The sequence below is a fragment of the Lineus longissimus genome, chromosome 10 (assembly GCF_910592395.1).
Source record: "Lineus longissimus chromosome 10, tnLinLong1.2, whole genome shotgun sequence".
Taxonomy (NCBI): domain Eukaryota; kingdom Metazoa; phylum Nemertea; class Pilidiophora; order Heteronemertea; family Lineidae; genus Lineus; species Lineus longissimus.
In genome coordinates, this window is record NC_088317.1 from 12,997,014 (window position 1) to 13,014,788 (window position 17,775).

At 39.0% G+C, this 17,775-nt stretch overlaps 2 long non-coding RNA genes across 2 annotated transcripts; both read right to left on the bottom strand.

Moving 5' to 3' along the window:
* Window positions 1–761: 761 nt before the first annotated feature.
* On the bottom strand, window positions 762–5,670 carry LOC135494704 (uncharacterized). Its single transcript, XR_010448427.1, has 4 exons — window positions 5,241–5,670; window positions 2,812–2,872; window positions 2,385–2,460; window positions 762–2,177 (listed from the first exon to the last, which is right to left on the bottom strand). It is a non-coding gene; the product is annotated as an uncharacterized LOC135494704 (long non-coding RNA).
* A 1,445-nt stretch (window positions 5,671–7,115) lies between these two features.
* LOC135495147 (uncharacterized) lies at window positions 7,116–9,397 on the bottom strand. The gene is made up of 4 exons (XR_010448529.1): window positions 9,347–9,397; window positions 8,920–8,995; window positions 8,642–8,712; window positions 7,116–8,421 (listed from the first exon to the last, which is right to left on the bottom strand). It is a non-coding gene; the product is annotated as an uncharacterized LOC135495147 (long non-coding RNA).
* Between the last annotated feature and the right edge of the window lie 8,378 nt (window positions 9,398–17,775).

A 17,775-nucleotide genomic window follows, 5' to 3' on the forward strand; every position in this document is an offset into this window, starting at 1 on the left:
TCAACAGTGTAGCTTACGTATTTCGAAGACCAGTGGAATTGGCGGCGTCAAATTATTAGTGAAATTTATAATTTACAAATTACAAATCGTTTATTGAAACCGTGTAAAAAGTTACATTTTACATAAGATGAAAGTACAATGACCATAAGCATGATGAACTAAATAACTGGTGTGACATTGTTGTGGATTTGGTGGTGTGCAGCTGGAGGAGTGGACAATGTCACAACCAGGGTTCCTACATTATATACAGTGGAACCTCCGTTAGAAGACACCTCTCTATTAAAGACAACCTTTCCAATAAGGACACTAGTTTTGGTCCCAAATTGGTTGTTTCCATTCAATTTTGACTTCTCTAATCAGTCTTTGGGTGTTCCGAATGCTTGACACATTTCGAACATGTTTTGGTTGGAAACAACCCTACAGTCTTACACTTATGGCTGAATGAATGACAGTGCATTTTCGTGTGAGCTCGGTGACGAAATGCTGCGACACTATTCGTCACCAACATGCTTGATGGGTGGTGCCATCTGCACAAAGGACGATGAATTAAATAACTGATGTGACATTGTCGCTGCATTTGCAGGTGTCCACATCGAGGAGATGATGTCACTACATGTACCAGGGTTTGTACTTTCATATACAGTGGACCTACTTTTTGTGGACACCTTTCTATTGAGGACAACCTCTTTAATAAGGACAGTAGGTTTTGGTTCCAAATTGGTTGTTTCCATTCAACTCGACTTCTTAGTTTAGGACACCTCTCTGTTAAAACAGCACTTTTCAGTCCCTGGGGCATTTCTGGAAATTTCATGCTATAGAGCAATTGGTTCAGCTAAGTGACAAGAACAGTACTATAAGACGGTTTTAAAAAGTTGAAAAATTATTTATTTAAATGACATATGAATGGTTCAGCAGTAATTGGCAGTGTGCATTATGTAATGAAATATGATTTACATAATATAACATTTTTGTGACAAATAGTACAGATGATGGATAAATCGATACAGTGGATAGCTGTTAGAATATGCAATACATGCAATAGCATTTGTTTTTATTGAGATTTTGCGAGAACCAAGTGGTATTTTGACAAGATAATAGAAAGCCAATAACACTACAAGAACATGACTTCAATACATTGACATTGTAGTACTTGGTATACTAAAAATATTCAAAGATGGGTATCTTGAGTTAAAGTACAAGATGTATGAATGAAGGAGGCACTCGGGTAAGAAATGGTGTCGCTAATGAAAGATTAGAACAGTCCGTCTCAACCTGCCAAGCTCAGAGCGACATGCACCTGGTTTTGCTGTGACGGGTCACATATACAAAGTTTACATAAAACAAGATTTGTATGTTTATTTAGGAGGAGTACAAAAGTTGTATATAAAATGCCGACTTCATAATGATTTATAGGACACAAAATTTGACATGACAGCATTTTATAAAATATGAATAATATATAATGAGAATAGTTTTGTAGCACCAATGATTTGAAAATACTGAATTTATTTATTGCATGAATAGAACACAAAAAACAGGATGATTACATGATTGTCACATGCGTGAAATATATTGTCATGGATGGGCATTGGGAACAAAAAGAATTGCTGTTATCAGCTGCATTGGTAGCGATTGCTTTAGCTGATTTTCAGAAACTGACAGGAATGAGAATGTTGATATAGTGTTGAAAAAATATTTTTATGACATACATTGCATTCAAATAACACTAAGAAGTAGACGAGTACTAATTTCGCACACTTGAAAATATATGGACATTGACTGTCACTGGTAGTGGTAGTAGAGTAATTACATGCCATCAGCAGCACTAATTCAGACAGTTTTCGCTGTGCTTCAGTAACTGACTGGAATGACTAAGTTTGATTGTGCTGAAATGATACATAATAACGTACATTGCATAAACAAAATGATTACAAGATTTGTACTGTCTTGAAATATATGGACAGGGACAGTCACTGGAAGTTTGACATGCCATCAGTTGCATTGCTCCCGACAGTTTTCACTGTGCTTCAGTAACTGACTGGAATGACTAAGTTTGATTGTTCTGTATTTGCCTCCATTTGGATTTTGTGAACAAAAGTTACTAACCTTGTGTAACTGAAGTGTCGAATTCGCCTTGGTCGAAATGATAATACAGTAAATAAACCTATTGAATGTTGCTGAAAAGAAAACATTTACTACGTTAGAAGCCATGTACATGATAACACCACCACCACCATTATCAATATCATCACAAGTCAACTGGGGAATATGTGTGATATTTGTTCAAAACTTGCGTATATGGTATTTGCAGGTCTATTGTATTGTAACATATTTTTCACTTTCAAAATTAACTTTTTTACTCGAAATTATGAATCAATACTAACCGTAAGAAGTGTATGAAATTACAGAAGGCCTTCGTCGAAAAATGTAATGTACTTGTACTCATTCGTGTCATTAAACCTGAAAGCAGCACAGCATAACAGTGAAATTACCGTGACATCAATGGATGTCAAACTAACGTAGTGACGTAAATTTGAATTCGAAGTGCACAATTTCACAATTAAGGTTTTGAACACATTGAGAACTGAAAAACTTCATACAAATGCTTTCACACCAATGATATGATTGTGGCGCTCCTGATGAGGTATCGCCCTCTGCTAAGCAGCTTTGGTCGTAACTAGGGTAAATGTTTTTTTCAAGTGATATGAGCGATGCAATACCTTAGTTACCACCAGCGCCACGTAGCAGTCAATGAAGTTGTGCTGGTACCCCATTAACGTCATGCTTCAAATTTGAAGAAATTGATATTACCTTCATCAAGTATGTAATATTACACCAGGCCTTTGTCGAAAATGTAGATCTCGAAGTCTAACTGTAATGAAAGAAAACATCAATGTGACAATATGGTCTACTATGTATGAGGGGGAGAACGGGTATTTTCGGGACACTGGGATGGGCCGAAAATAACTGTCGGGATTCGGGATACGATAGACACCCTTATTTTAGCGGGATTCGAGACAAGCCGTGTTTTGCGTCACGATTCGGCTAAAATTGCGTATTGGGAAACGGGATAAGCCTTTTTTCCTAACGGGACGTCGAAACAGTTACCCCCCCTTCCCCGTTCCCACCCTCATGACATGTAGCATTGTTTGTAGGCCTATCAGTAGAGGCATTCCATATGAAATCAACCTATTTAAGAAAATCTTCCCAGGTCATAGTCTCAGAATTGGCTAATTTTTACATATTTTGTAGGGTATAGGGCCAATATGAAAAGTCCAAAATATTTTTGTCATATTCCTGACGGTTAGCCCCCCAGGAGGGTCCAAAAAAGGGGGCGTGGCACCTTTTGGGGGCGGCCGCCTATTTCCTAGCCATCTTTGAATGGCTATATCTCAGAAAGTATTAGAGATACCCTTTTGATTCTTTCAGGGTGTTTTCTTCTTGGCCCAAGGACTGCTTTAAAACCATTAATTATATACTGAGACCTTTAGGATGAAAATTTATGGGGTTTCAATATTAGGTGATTTTTGACCAAAATTGCGTTTTTGGGGGGCTCTACCACCCACACTATAACAGGGTGGAGACAAATGAATGGTTGTTTTGGAAGTATCCTGTAATGACATTGTCTTGGTGTAAAAGAAACATCCTGAAAGATTCAGAAGTTTCTGAAAAGTGGTCCTGAAGTTGGTCCCACCCCCAAAATGCTACATTTACAACATCTCCGACTGCTCTGAGGAACACAGTAATATACAAGTGTCATTCATGCATCCTCAAAGTCAAGCTTCAAATATCATATGGCCAACCCCAAAAGATGTTTGCTGGGTACCGTTAGAGCACATCCTGGCCATAATCGATGCCCCAACAACTTGTGGTCTAGGACGCAGTTATTTCATTTCCTCAGCTGATGAAACAAGAATAAAAGCAGGCTATCAGCGGTTCATGCACTGACTTTTGTGATCTACATGTAAACGAAACTGTAGTATATTAGATGGGACTTATTGTTCTATGGTTCTTAGAAGAATGCTAAGGACAATCCAGTGTTTCCAGGGCTATTCAAATACTGTAGCTGTTGTTCCTACTGTTATAAATAAAGTATTATATGGAAAAATTGTTCTTATGTACATTTATGTACATTAATGTACATGTTATATAGGACGAGTGGCATACCAGTCTTGACTAGGGAAACTATTTATTTCCACTAGAAGGAGTGCTGGTTTGAAAAAGATTTTTTACTCAGAAGTAGAGGGTACCAAGGTCTCTTGAGGAAAATTATTTTTTTCATCATTAACCCATTCCTACCTGGCCATTTTGGACCCTCAATATGTAGCATTTTGGGGGTGGGACCAACTTCAGGACCACTTTTCAGAAACTTCTGAATCTTTCAGGATGTTTCTTTTACACCAAGACAATGTCATTACAGGATACTTCCAAAACAACCATTCATTTATCTCCACCCTGTTATAGTGTGGGTGGTAGAGCCCCCCAAAAACGCAATTTTGGTCAAAAATCACCTAATATTGAAACCCCATAAATTTTCATCCTAAATGTCTCAGTATATAATTAATGGGTTTAAAGCAGTCCTTGGGCCAAGAAGAAAACACCCTGAAAGAATCAAAAGGGTATCTCTAATACTTTCTGAGATATAGCCATTCAAAGATGGCTAGGAAATAGGCGGGCGCCCCCTAAAAGGTGCCACGCCCCCTTTTTTGGACCCTCCTGGGGGGCTAACCGTCAGGAATATGACAAAAATATTTTGGATTTTTCATATTGGCCCCATAACCTACAAAATATGTAAAAATTAGCCAATTCTAAGACTATGAACTGGGAACCACTTGTTGATTTCATACGGAATGCCTTAGTATTGTTACTCACAATCTATTTTTTTGTAATTGATACTGGTAGTATCAATGTGAAATATGCCACACGTTGGGAGCATGCAAGGCCTAGTACAATACACCATCATCACAATCAAATATTTCAATAATACACTGTCAACGAGAGTGAATGTTCAACCATCAATCACGTGCATTGTAGTGTACATCCCCCATCCCATGACGGCTTGCGCCCCGCTGACACGACGAGCACATGGCTGAGCCAATCCATCGCCTATACACTACTTTACAAAAATCGACACCTACTGAAACTTTCACTAATTATTCTCGGAAATGTACTTTATCGTTACATTAATAAATGCACATTCGAATTTCAAAACTACCACTTATTTTTGCCGTGAAACTGACCTGAGTTATCGAAACACCGTTACTGCGAAAAGAGGAAGAAGCAGGTCCGCATTTATCGAAATATTGCTAAATATAATTGTCAAAATGTCGACCAAATTACCAATTAAATCACAATAAACTTATCAAATGTTCACTCATGCCTTTGGGTGAAAAAATACTGATTTTTCAATCATTCTCAATTTTACAAATCACCAATCACAAAAAGAAATAATGATGCAATTACCCAAACTAGATGAGATTTGACCACTGGTATAATTCCGCCATCTTGGATATCGGCATCGTCACCACCACTTCAAATTCTAAAGTCTTATTCAGGCCTAATATGTGTCACCTGCTGTGGTAAAATGGCTTGTTTTATCAATAAATAACAAAATATGATCTTTGTAAATAAAATCGGAGATCTTCTGGTGTGTTTTTATGTGAATTTATTACGAACTATCAATGCAGCGCAGGGCAGCCATCGTGTTCTCATGCGTAGTGGCGATGTGATAGCCATCCGCGGCACTGCTTTTCAAGATGGTGGCAATTGCCCAGTGCTAGAGGCATTAAGGAAAATTGAGAGCAGGCCCCTAATGAATGAACTCTCAACGATATCGATATATTTTCGTAATTCCAGCACAACTGTTCAACAATGAACGTCCACCGACAATCCCACTTAACGAATATTAATATCAATTCATATCATGTATCTTAAAACGCTTTTATTTCATTTTAAAAAGAGTTATCGAGTGAACGATGACCTCCTACCGTACCCTCGAAATAAACAGCCAAAATGACCACAAAAACACCTTTTTAGAAAAAAACAGCGATTTTTACGAAATAAATGTCATCAGAGACGAAACTAGACACTAATTTAGCTATGTATGCACAGTAATAGTACCTGAAGTGATCGATTTCAAGGAGAAAATACACTGAAAACAACTTTTCAGGAACAGAAATAAGATCACATTGTGAACAAGCCTATCGGCGTCTGATTCACAATGTGGTTTGTGAGGAGTGTCATAGTCGTCAACAGTGTAGCTTACGTATTTCGAAGACCAGTGGAATTGGCGGCGTCAAATTATTAGTGAAATTTATAATTTACAAATTACAAATCGTTTATTGAAACCGTGTAAAAAGTTACATTTTACATAAGATGAAAGTACAATGACCATAAGCATGATGAACTAAATAACTGGTGTGACATTGTTGTGGATTTGGTGGTGTGCAGCTGGAGGAGTGGACAATGTCACAACCAGGGTTCCTACATTATATACAGTGGAACCTCCGTTAGTAGACACCTCTCTATTAAAGACAACCTTTCCAATAAGGACACTAGTTTTGGTCCCAAATTGGTTGTTTCCATTCAATTTTGACTTCTCTAATCAGTCTTTGGGTGTTCCGAATGCTTGACACATTTCGAACATGTTTTGGTTGGAAACAACCCTACAGTCTTACACTTATGGCTGAATGAATGACAGTGCATTTTCGTGTAAGCTCGGTGACGAAATGCTGCGACACTATTCGTCACCAACATGCTTGATGGGTGGTGCCATCTGCACAAAGGACGATGAATTAAATAACTGATGTGACATTGTCGCTGCATTTGCAGGTGTCCACATCGAGGAGTAGATGATGTCACTACATGTACCAGGGTTTGTACTTTCATATACAGTGGACCTACTTTTTGTGGACACCTTCCTATTGAGGACAACCTCTTTAATAAGGACAGTAGTTTTTGGTTCCAAATTGGTTGTTTCCATTCAACTCGACTTCTCAGTTTAGGACACCTCTCTGTTAAAACAGCACTTTTCAGTCCCTGGGGCATTTCTGGAAATTTCATGCTATAGAGCAATAGGTTCAGCTAAGTGACAAGAACAGTACTATAAGACGGTTTTAAAAAGTTGAAAATTATTTATTTAAATGACATATAAATGGTTCAGCAGTACTTGGCAGTGTGCATTATGTAATGAAATATGATTTACATAATATAACATTTTTGTGACAAATAGTACAGATGATGGATAAATCGATACAGTGGATAGCTGTTAGAATATGCAATACATGCAATAGCATTTGTTTTTATTGAGATTTTGCGAGAACCAAGTGGTATTTTGACAAGATAATAGAAAGCCAATAACACTACAAGAACATGACTTCAATACATTGACATTGTAGTACTTGGTATACTAAAAATATTCAAAGATGGGTATCTTGAGTTAAAGTACAAGATGTATGAATGAAGGAGGCACTCGGGTAAGAAATGGTGTCGCTAATGAAAGATTAGAATTAAGACATATCTCTGTATTTCATGTGGTGTACTGACAAATGGTGCAGTTTGTTACCAATTTTGTACATAGTTGGTGTGTCATGTTTATTCATACATCTTGCTCTATAAAAGCGAGTGAGAGAGGCATTGTGACATTAGAGTGTTGTATATCTATAGAATATGTGACCCGTCACAGCAAAACCAGGTACATGTCGCACAGAAGATGAGCCTAAATGACACCAGGAGATAATGGAAGAAATTGATGTGCTCATATTTTACAAAAGGCAGACAATAGATAAATGAACAAACAGTCCGTCTCAACCTGCCAAGCTCAGAGCGACATGCGCCTGGTTTTGCTGTGACGGGTCACATATACAAAGTTTACATAAAACAAGATTTGTATGTTTATTTAGGAGTACAAAAGTTGTATATAAAATGCCGACTTCATAATGATTTATAGGACACAAAATTTGACATGACAGCATTTCATAAAATATGAATAATCTATAATGAGAATAGTTTTGTAGCACCAATGATTTGAAAATACTGAATTTATTTATTGCATGAATAGAACACAAAAAACAGGATGATACCATGATTGTCACATGCGTGAAATATATTGTCATGGATGGGCATTGGGAACAAAAAGAATTGCTGTTATCAGCTGCATTGGTAGCGATTGCTTTAGCTGATTTTCAGAAACTGACAGGAATGAGAATGTTAATATAGTGTTGAAAAAATATTTTTATAACATACATTGCATTCAAATAACACTAAGAAGTAGACGAGTACTAATTTCGCACACTTGAAAATATATGGACATTGACTGTCACTGGTAGTGGTAGTAGAGTAATTACATGCCATCAGCAGCACTAATTCAGACAGTTTTCGCTGTGCTTCAGTAACTGACTGGAATGACTAAGTTTGATTGTGCTGAAATGATACATAATAACGTACATTGCATAAACAAAATGATTACAAGATTTGTACTGTCTTGAAATATATGGACAGGGACAGTCACTGGAAGTTTGACATGCCATCAGTTGCACTGCTCCCGACAGTTTTCACTGTGCTTCAGTAACTGACTGGAATGACTAAGTTTGATTGTTCTGTATTTGCCTCCATTTGGATTTTGTGAACAAAAGTTACTAACCTTGTGTAATTGAAGTGTCGAATTCGCCTTGGTCGAAATGATAATACAGTAAATAAATCTATTGAATGTTGCTGAAAAGAAAACATTTACTACGTTAGAAGCCATGTACATGATAACACCACCACCACCATTATCAATATCATCACAAGTCAACTGGGGAATATGTGTGATATTTGTTCAAAACTTGCGTATATGGTATTTGCAGGTCTATTGTATTGCAACATATTTTTCACTTTCAAAATTAACTTTTTTACTAGAAATTATGAATCAATACTAACCGTAAGAAGCGTATGAAATTACAGAAGGCCTTCGTCGAAAAATGTAATGTACTTGTACTCATTCGTGTCATTAAACCTGAAAGCAGCACAGCATAACAGTGAAATTACCGTGACATCAATGGATGTCAAACTAACGTAGTGACGTAAATTTGAATTCGAAGTGCACAATTTCACAATTAAGGTTTTGAACACATTGAGAACTGAAAAACTTCAATCAAATGCTTTCACACCAATGATATGATTGTGGCGCTCCTGATGAGGTATCGCCCTCTGCTGAGCAGCTTTGGTCGTAACTAGGGTAAATGTTTTTTTCAAGTGATATGAGCGATGCAATACCTTAGTTACCACCAGCGCCACGTAGCAGTCAATGAAGTTGTGCTGGTACCCCATTAACGTCATGCTTCAAATTTGAAGAAATTAATATTACCTTCATCAAGTACGTAATATTACACCAGGCCTTTGTCGAAAATGTAGATCTTGAAGTCTAACTGTAATGAAAGAAAACATCAATGTGACAATATGGTCTACTATGTATGAGGGGGAGAACGGGTATTTTCGGGACACTGGGATGGGCCGAAAATAACTGTCGGGATTCGGGATAGACACCCTTATTTTAGCGGGATTCGAGACAAGCCGTGTTTTGCGTCACGATTCGGCTAAAATTGCGTATTGGGAAACAGGATAAGCCTTTTTTCCTAACGGGACGTCGAGACAGTTACCCCCCCTTCCCCGTTCCCACCCTCATGACATGTAGCATTGATTGTAGGCCTATTGTTACTCACAATCTATTTTTTTGTAATTGATACTGGTAGTATCAATGTGAAATATGCCACACGTTGGGAGCATGCAAGGCCTAGTACAATACACCATCATCACAATCAAATATTTCAATAATACACTGTCAACGAGAGGAGAGTGAATGTTCAACCATCAATCACGTGCATTGTAGTGTACATCCCCCATGACGGCTTGCGCCCCGCTGACACGACGAGCACATGGCTGAGCCAATCCATCGCCTATACACTACTTTACAAAAATCGACACCTACTGAAACTTTCACTAATTATTCTCCGAAATGTACTTTATCGTTACATCAATAAATGCACATTCGAAATTCAAAACTACCACTTATTTTTGCCGTGAAACTGACCTGAGTTATCGAAACACTACGAAAAGAGGAAGAAGCAGGTCCGCATTTATCGAAATATTGCTAAATATAATTGTCAAAATGTCGACCAAATTACCAATTAAATCACAATAAACTTATCAAATGTTCCCTCATGCCTTTGGGTGAAAAAATACTGATTTTTCAATCATTCTCAATTTTACAAATCACCAATCACAAAAAGAAATAATGATGCAATTACCCAAAATAGATGAGATTTGACCACTGGTATAATTCCGCCATCTTGGATATCGGCATCGTCACCACCACTTCAAATTCTAAAGTCTTATTCAGGCCTAATATGTGTCACCTGCTGTGGTGAAATGGCTAGTTTTATCAATAAATAACAAAATATGATCTTTGTAAATAAAATCGGAGATCTTCTGGTGTGTTTTTATGTGAATTTATTACGAACTATCAATGCAGCGCAGGGCAGCCATCGTGTTCTCATGCGTAGTGGCGATGCGATAGCCATCCGCGGCACTGCTTTTCAAGATGGTGGCAATTGCCCAGTGCTAGAGGCGTTGTAAGGAAAATTGAGAGCAGGCCCCTAATGAATGAACTCTCAACGATATCGATATATTTTCGTAATTCCAGCACAACTGTTCAACAATGAACGTCCACCGACAATCCCACTTAACGAATATTATTATCAATTCATATCATGTATCTTAAAACGCTTTTATTTCATTTTAAAAAGAGTTATCGAGTGAACGATGACCTCCTACCGCACCCTCGAAATAAACAGCCAAAATGACCACAAAAACACCTTTTTAGAAAAAAACAGCGATTTTTACGAAATAAATGTCATCAGAGACGAAACTAGACACTAATTTAGCTAGGTATGCACAGTAATAGTACCTGAAGTGATCGATTTCAAGGAGAAAATACACTGAAAACAACTTTTCAGGAACAGAAATAAGATCACATTGTGAATAATAACAATAACAAACTCAACTGCATCTCTACCGTCTATCGCGTAGTGCATTGCCTAGTGTATTTCGTAGTGTATTTTAGCGGAGACATTATTTTCGCATTTTGGCCACGCCAAACGTCTTTTTCATTCGTGGAAGTTAATCTGCTCTGTAAATTTTATTTAACACAGAAAGAATCCATACTAGGTATTGCAATATTTCATGTCTATTGGTGTTTTTGTGTACAGGAGCGCACCAAACAGTGAGACGTGGAGATGTGTTCAGTGCTGGTGTTGTGAGTAGACTGAATCTGATTGGCCTAGCGATCAGTAATATGGGATGTGATCACGTGATGTGACGTCACCGCGGTATCCTCCTTGGTCGAGGCCTATCAATTAGACGAGTGCATGTTTTTAACTCTCAAGTACATATTTGGAGAGGTATTGAAAAAATATTTGTTGTGGCAAGTCTACAGATATAAAGAAATTATTTGATGAAAAAATTAATTTCGAATTTTGCTAATTGGGTAATAGGGGGCGTGTTTTGAGTTTTTTCTGCCAGTTGGCTGAAAAGAGTGGAAATATCAAAGTCTGTCTAATTTGTCGATTATCAAAAAATTTCCGTGGTCAATCACCATTTTATTTTTCACCATTTACTTGCCCGACTGTCCGGAATAACATAATCTAAATTTCATATTCACAACACCACGCGTTCTTTGATGCGTCGCGGTCAAACATTGACAATTTAACTGCTAAAAGGCTTAAAAAATCAATTGTGGTCTTGTCTCATCGAGTTTGTTTACAATATGCAGCGCCATCTTGGAAAAGCCGTGCCGTCACTGCGGTATCCTCCTTGATGGCCACTTAACAGACTATTTCCAAACGACATCTGGCGTCCGTCAGGGAGACTGTCTATCTCCCACCCTGTTCTCTCTATATATAAACGATTTGGCACGCGAAATTAAATCCAGTGGACAAGGGGTGAGAGCGAACGGAGAGAAGATCTATAACTTACTGTATGCAGATGACATTGTCTTCTTAAGTGATTCAGAGGAGTCCCTGCAGCAAATGAGTCGAATCTTAGAAAGATGGTGTGCAAAATGGAGAATGCAAATAAACGTTGACAAAACACAGGTGATGCACTGTCGTAGGAAAAACGATGCGAAAACTGCGTTCAATTTCTTGTTCAATAACGCGCAAATTAAGCTAACCGAGCAATACAGATACTGAGGAGTACAAATCCAGGACACGCTTGATTACACTATTACGGCAAACGATCTTTCTTAGTCCACATCCAAGGCACTTGCTGGTATTCTAACCAAGCACTTCAAGACAAGAGGACTAAGCTATGATACATACAGTAAGCTATATGAGGCCAAGGTGGCCCCGATCTTGGATTATGCTTGTAGTGTGTGGGGTTTTAAACCATACAAGGAGATAGCGAAAGTACATCATAGAGCAATGAGATCTTTCCTTGATGTGGGCAAATTTGCAGCCCTACCCTCTATAGAGGGGGATATGGGCTGGGCTCCCGTTACAGTCAGATTCCAGACAAAAATGATCGGCCTATGGATACGGTTATGTAACTTGCCGAGAGACAGGCTTACAAAAAGGATCTTTCTCTGGGACTATGAACTCGCCCGTAAGGGACTAGATAACTGGGCCAGGAGTATCAGAAATATTTTTGTGAAGTGTGATATGGCCACTTTGTTTGAATCACTACACGGTCGTACAATGGCAGAATCGCGAATCTTGATAACAAGTGTTAACGATCACCTGATATCGGTGCACGTAGACCAATGGCGCGTACAAATTAATGAAATGCCCAAACTGAGAACATACAAAACATTGAAAACCTTTTTTGGCGTTGAGGATTATGTGAAAACTCTATTGAATAGATCACAACGATAAATATTAGCCCGACTGAGGAATGGATCTTTTTTTCGATAAACATTGAGATAGGACGCTACAGAGGTATCCCTCTAGTGAATAGAATCTGTCATAAATGTGACTCCAATACGGTAGAAAACGAAGAACATTTTCTATGTCGATGCCCTGCATATGAAACCCAACGCGTTGGACTTTTCTGAGTAATCAAGGACAAAACAAATAATTTTATGAACTTTGAAAATGCTTTGCCAGGCGACATAATGAAACACGTTTTATCAGACTCTAATATTGCCAGAAGTGTTGCCAATTACGTAGATACAATATATCGCATTAGAAATGAAATTTAAGTGCTGGTGGTCTGCGAATCACTAGAATATTCGTTATCTACTGCATGCATTCAGTGGTTTGTGATGGCACCGGTTCTGCGTCACTTTAATAGAGCCGGTGCCAGCACAAGTAGTCTGTACTTTTGTATTATTTTGATTGTAAGTGAGGTCAGGGCCCGATGAACGTGAATACACGTGGCGTCGGGCCCCTGCCCCACAATAGTCTCATAGGCCTGTGTGGTCGGCTATGTTAATTATTACATAGGTGACAATAAACAAATATATATATATATTTACACTCAAATGCTCCTTGCGGACTCGGCTCCATAGCCTCTGGTTTTCTCATAACTGTAAGTGTTGATGATCCCACTGTGTCTTTTTTCGTAGTGGCTATGTACACAGCAGACTGCTGTGTACGAAGGAACAAGTAGGTTCCATGCACAGCAGAGGCGAATTGACATAACCGCGTCATAACTATCTCCTTGATTCTAGAAACTTCAGGTGACAATGGCCCCGTTTTTATTTTCTGACCCCATTCTACATCTGGCTATGACCCCCAGGTAAATCTAAGGCGTATGGAGCCCTGGGTCCAATTCCATAAAAGCATTCTAACTTAGCATAATACTAGGCCTTATAATGATTCTAAAACCCTAGTTACATACTTGTTAGCAATCAACTTATTTCTATTCCATAAAACCATTCTAAGAAGCATTCTTACTAGTTGCTTGCTTAGAATTGGCTAGAATGGTGTCTGCATGGGACAACCACAAAACCACAGGGTCAATTTCTCCGAACAATAGGTAGTGACAGGGAGAAAGCTAAATTTAGAGCAGGGTGAGGGCTGTGTTGGTCAAGGCATTTCAGTGTATTCTATAGGCCCTGTACAGAAAGTGTTCAAAATGGCGACTTCAGCTGATGCCGCATCAGGGAAGAGACCACGAAAGCCAAATTATTCGGCGCAAGAAAATATGTTTATGGCCGAATGTTACGAGGAATTCAAGGACACACTAGACAGCCAACACAAGGATGCTAACACCAATGCCCGGAAAAATAAAGCATGGGAAAGCATACTTAATCAGCACAAGGCAAGATTCCCTAATGTGTCGAGATCTTTGGATGACTTGAAAACAAAACTCTCCAAACTGAAAATGGAGTCTCGTACAAAGCTGAATGAGCAGAAGAAGTCTCGGACCAAGACTGGTGGTGGAAAGCCAACAGCCGATCCCACCCCCGCCCAGCAAAAGATCATTGATCTTTGTGAGGAAACCCCGGGGTTCAAAGGACTGGAAGGAGTCGAAACGCCAGCATGCCAAACTGCTGCAGCATCAGTTGCACAGGACAGTTCAGGTAGGAGTGTTTGCAAATACATGTAACACAGTTTGGTACCAAGTAGGCATTATTTAATTCAAACCTGAAATTTGCAGAGGTCTATCAGGTAACATCATCAGAGTAACTTACTAAGCGCTAAATCTAATTACTCCATCCTTGCAGTATTTACATTGATACTGTGTTCATGAGTATCATTTTGAATGAATTTTAGGCATGATACTCAGTATAACATTAATTAAGAATGCTTTGAACCCTATCTTTTACACTGTAGGTGATGATGATAGCGGCCTCTCTAATCCAGCCATAGTGCCGGCAGTTCATGCAACAGTGTCATCTGGCAGTTCGGAAATTCAACCAGGCAAGGTTCCAAGGAAGTATGCCTCATTTGATGATTTAGTGGATATTGAGAGAGCAACTGCACTTCTTAAGCAAGAAAATCTTCGTTTAAAACAAAAGAAATTAAAACTGCAGATTGAACTTTTGGAACGTAAAGTAAATGCAAGCACGCCTAAAGATGACAGTGATAGTCATTCACCAGTATATTTCCAATTGTAATGTAGGAAGTTTGCCTCAAGTCAAAACATTAAATCACTGTCAAATCATTAAATGTTCTTTTTCATTTATCTTCATTATCAAGAACCTATTCCAGAATTAAGTTTGGAATCTATTTTGTATAAATAATGCTCGTGCTCTATGTCCGTTTAACTGTCCTGTGTATTCGACCAAATCTGGTTGTGGCTGCCCTGGTTCGATATCCTCAACCTCTGGCTCATTTCGATCGACTGCTATGTTGTGAAGCACTGCTGTTGCTGCTATCACTTTGCATGTATCCTCAGGATTCCTCAGACGACTTTCAAGGTGTAGTGTGTGGAACCTTCTCTTCCATCTTCCGATAGTTTGCTCTATCAAAACTCGAGTACGCTTATGAGCTGAATTATAACGTCGTGCAGATGCTGTTTGCTGGTTCAGAAGAGGAGTCATTAGCCAGCTGCGGCAAGGATACCCGCTATCTCCAAGAATGAAGGCATCAACAGCCCCACCCTCCATTAGATCCCATACTTGGCTAGTTCTCAATATCCTGCTATCGTGAGCTCCTCCAGGCCATCGTGCCACGATATTTGTGAATTTTCCCTTGTGATCACAGATAACTTGTACATTAATCGAATGATATCCTTTTCTGTTCACATAGTCAGCTTCGTGACGGTGGGGAGTGGCGATCCAAATGTGAGTCCCATCAACGCAACCAATCACACCTGGGAAGTGTACGTTTCTCATCCTGTAGAATCCATCCTTGATGTGGGCCGTATTTTCTGCATTAGGAAATTTCACATAATCACCAATCCTTGCTGCAAGAGCATCTGATACACGATGAATCGCACGCCAAGCAGTTTGCTGGGACACTTGCAAAGGGTCCCCAACAACATATTGGAAAGTGCCCGTTGCGTAGTATTGCAGGGCTATCATTACCTGTTGGGATGGTAATAAGGCATGATTTCTCCTGGTAGGATGGGTAATGTCATTTTTTACAATGTCACTTATCAGCAATATGCCTTCTCTGGAAAATCGGTATCGTTTTACCAGTTCCGCATCATCAAAAATGTCCAACGGATTCCTTCTATCACGAAACACTCGTTCCCGCCGCATTGCTCTGCGGAGTTCCACAATTTCTAAGATTCTCCTGGCCATCCTTACACCTCGGAGGTATGAGCAGAAATGACTTAGAATGATACCAGTGATTTAGAAGTACTCCAGACCTACTCTAACTTTAGCATGGAACTTAGAAATATACTAGGCTTAGAATGGTTTTATGGAATAGATATAGTATGCAACTAGAGATAGAATGAAGTTTAGCAACCAACTAGGGCTTAGAATGCTTTTATGGAATTGGGCCCTGGTTTTTGGATGGCATGTGCCATTATGACCAAAAAGTTTTCTCCAGCCAGTGAAGTCTGCTGTGTGTACTCTAGACAATGCGCGTGCCTGTACATTGTATACACAGCATGTTGTCTATTCAAGAGAAAATGTTGCTAGGATTCACAGCAGGTAGCAGGCGAGGCTTTATAATGAGCCTAATGATAATTGGAATAAAACGCTGTGAACATAAAACTATTGTCTGTTGCGTACACAGCATGCTGTGTACATATCCTCTTCCTTCTTTTTTAGGCCTTTTACCTAGATGCATGAGGCGGACATGGTTAATAACTGTGTTGGGTGTGGCTCATGTCTTCGGCGCTTACCGCGCCCCGCGAGAAATCTATTTTTAGTTATTGTCGTTAGATTTGGAATAGGACAACTTCCAGAGATTTCTTGCCTTTATTCTCATATTATAACAGTTATTTGTATAAGTTAAGGTCCCTCTAGTTGAGGTGGGTGTCAAAGGAGTCGCCTGTGGCAGAATCATAGTGCGTTTGTGTAATATAAAGTTCATGTTCGTAGAAGTAATTCAATATTTGCTGCGGCCAACTTTTGCCGCCATTGTGTAGTGTAAATGCACACCATGTGCTTTCGCTATTTGGGGGTGTGGTTGCGCCCACCATGCTTACTATCTAAAGCATGATTTAAACGTTGTCAGTACACCAACATTATGTAAGACTATATGTCTCAATCTATCAGATTTTTATGGACCAGCTGTGATGATTTGTAATGTGATTTTGGTCAGTTTGGTAGAGCCTTAGTTTAATCATGTAACACCAGGTGGCAGCACCTGCTGGAGACGTCTTGTAAGACAGTCACAACCTGTCTTCTCCACTTTGGAGACTAGTACCAGTTTAACTTTGTCTGACAATGTTCGTGTTATTTCATTTCAGTTTACGTTCAATTTTGAGGTCAATAAAGCTTTCAGCATATTCGGAACCACGCTGGTTATTGGTTCATTGATCGGGAACGTGGATGGAGACCATTACAATAACCTTGCCATTGGAACTAAAAGTCCTATCACACAATTTACATTTGAAACGTAAAGATTCCTGATGCTCTAGTCTACAAAATTTCAAATGTAATGCCAATTACTTTTTCCTGGGAACATCATATTGCAAGTGAGGCATTTGTATGGCGCCCTTGGTGAATTACACCAATGGCAATGCTTGCCGCCATCGTTTCTTGTCGAAAATGGCAAGTGGCGTGTATCGTTTCTATTGAAACAATCACTAAAAGCCAGCGGGTCAAATGACCATTGGCATAAATTAAGGGCAATATTACCCAGCTGTCGGCTGCCCAGTCACCTTCTATTCTAC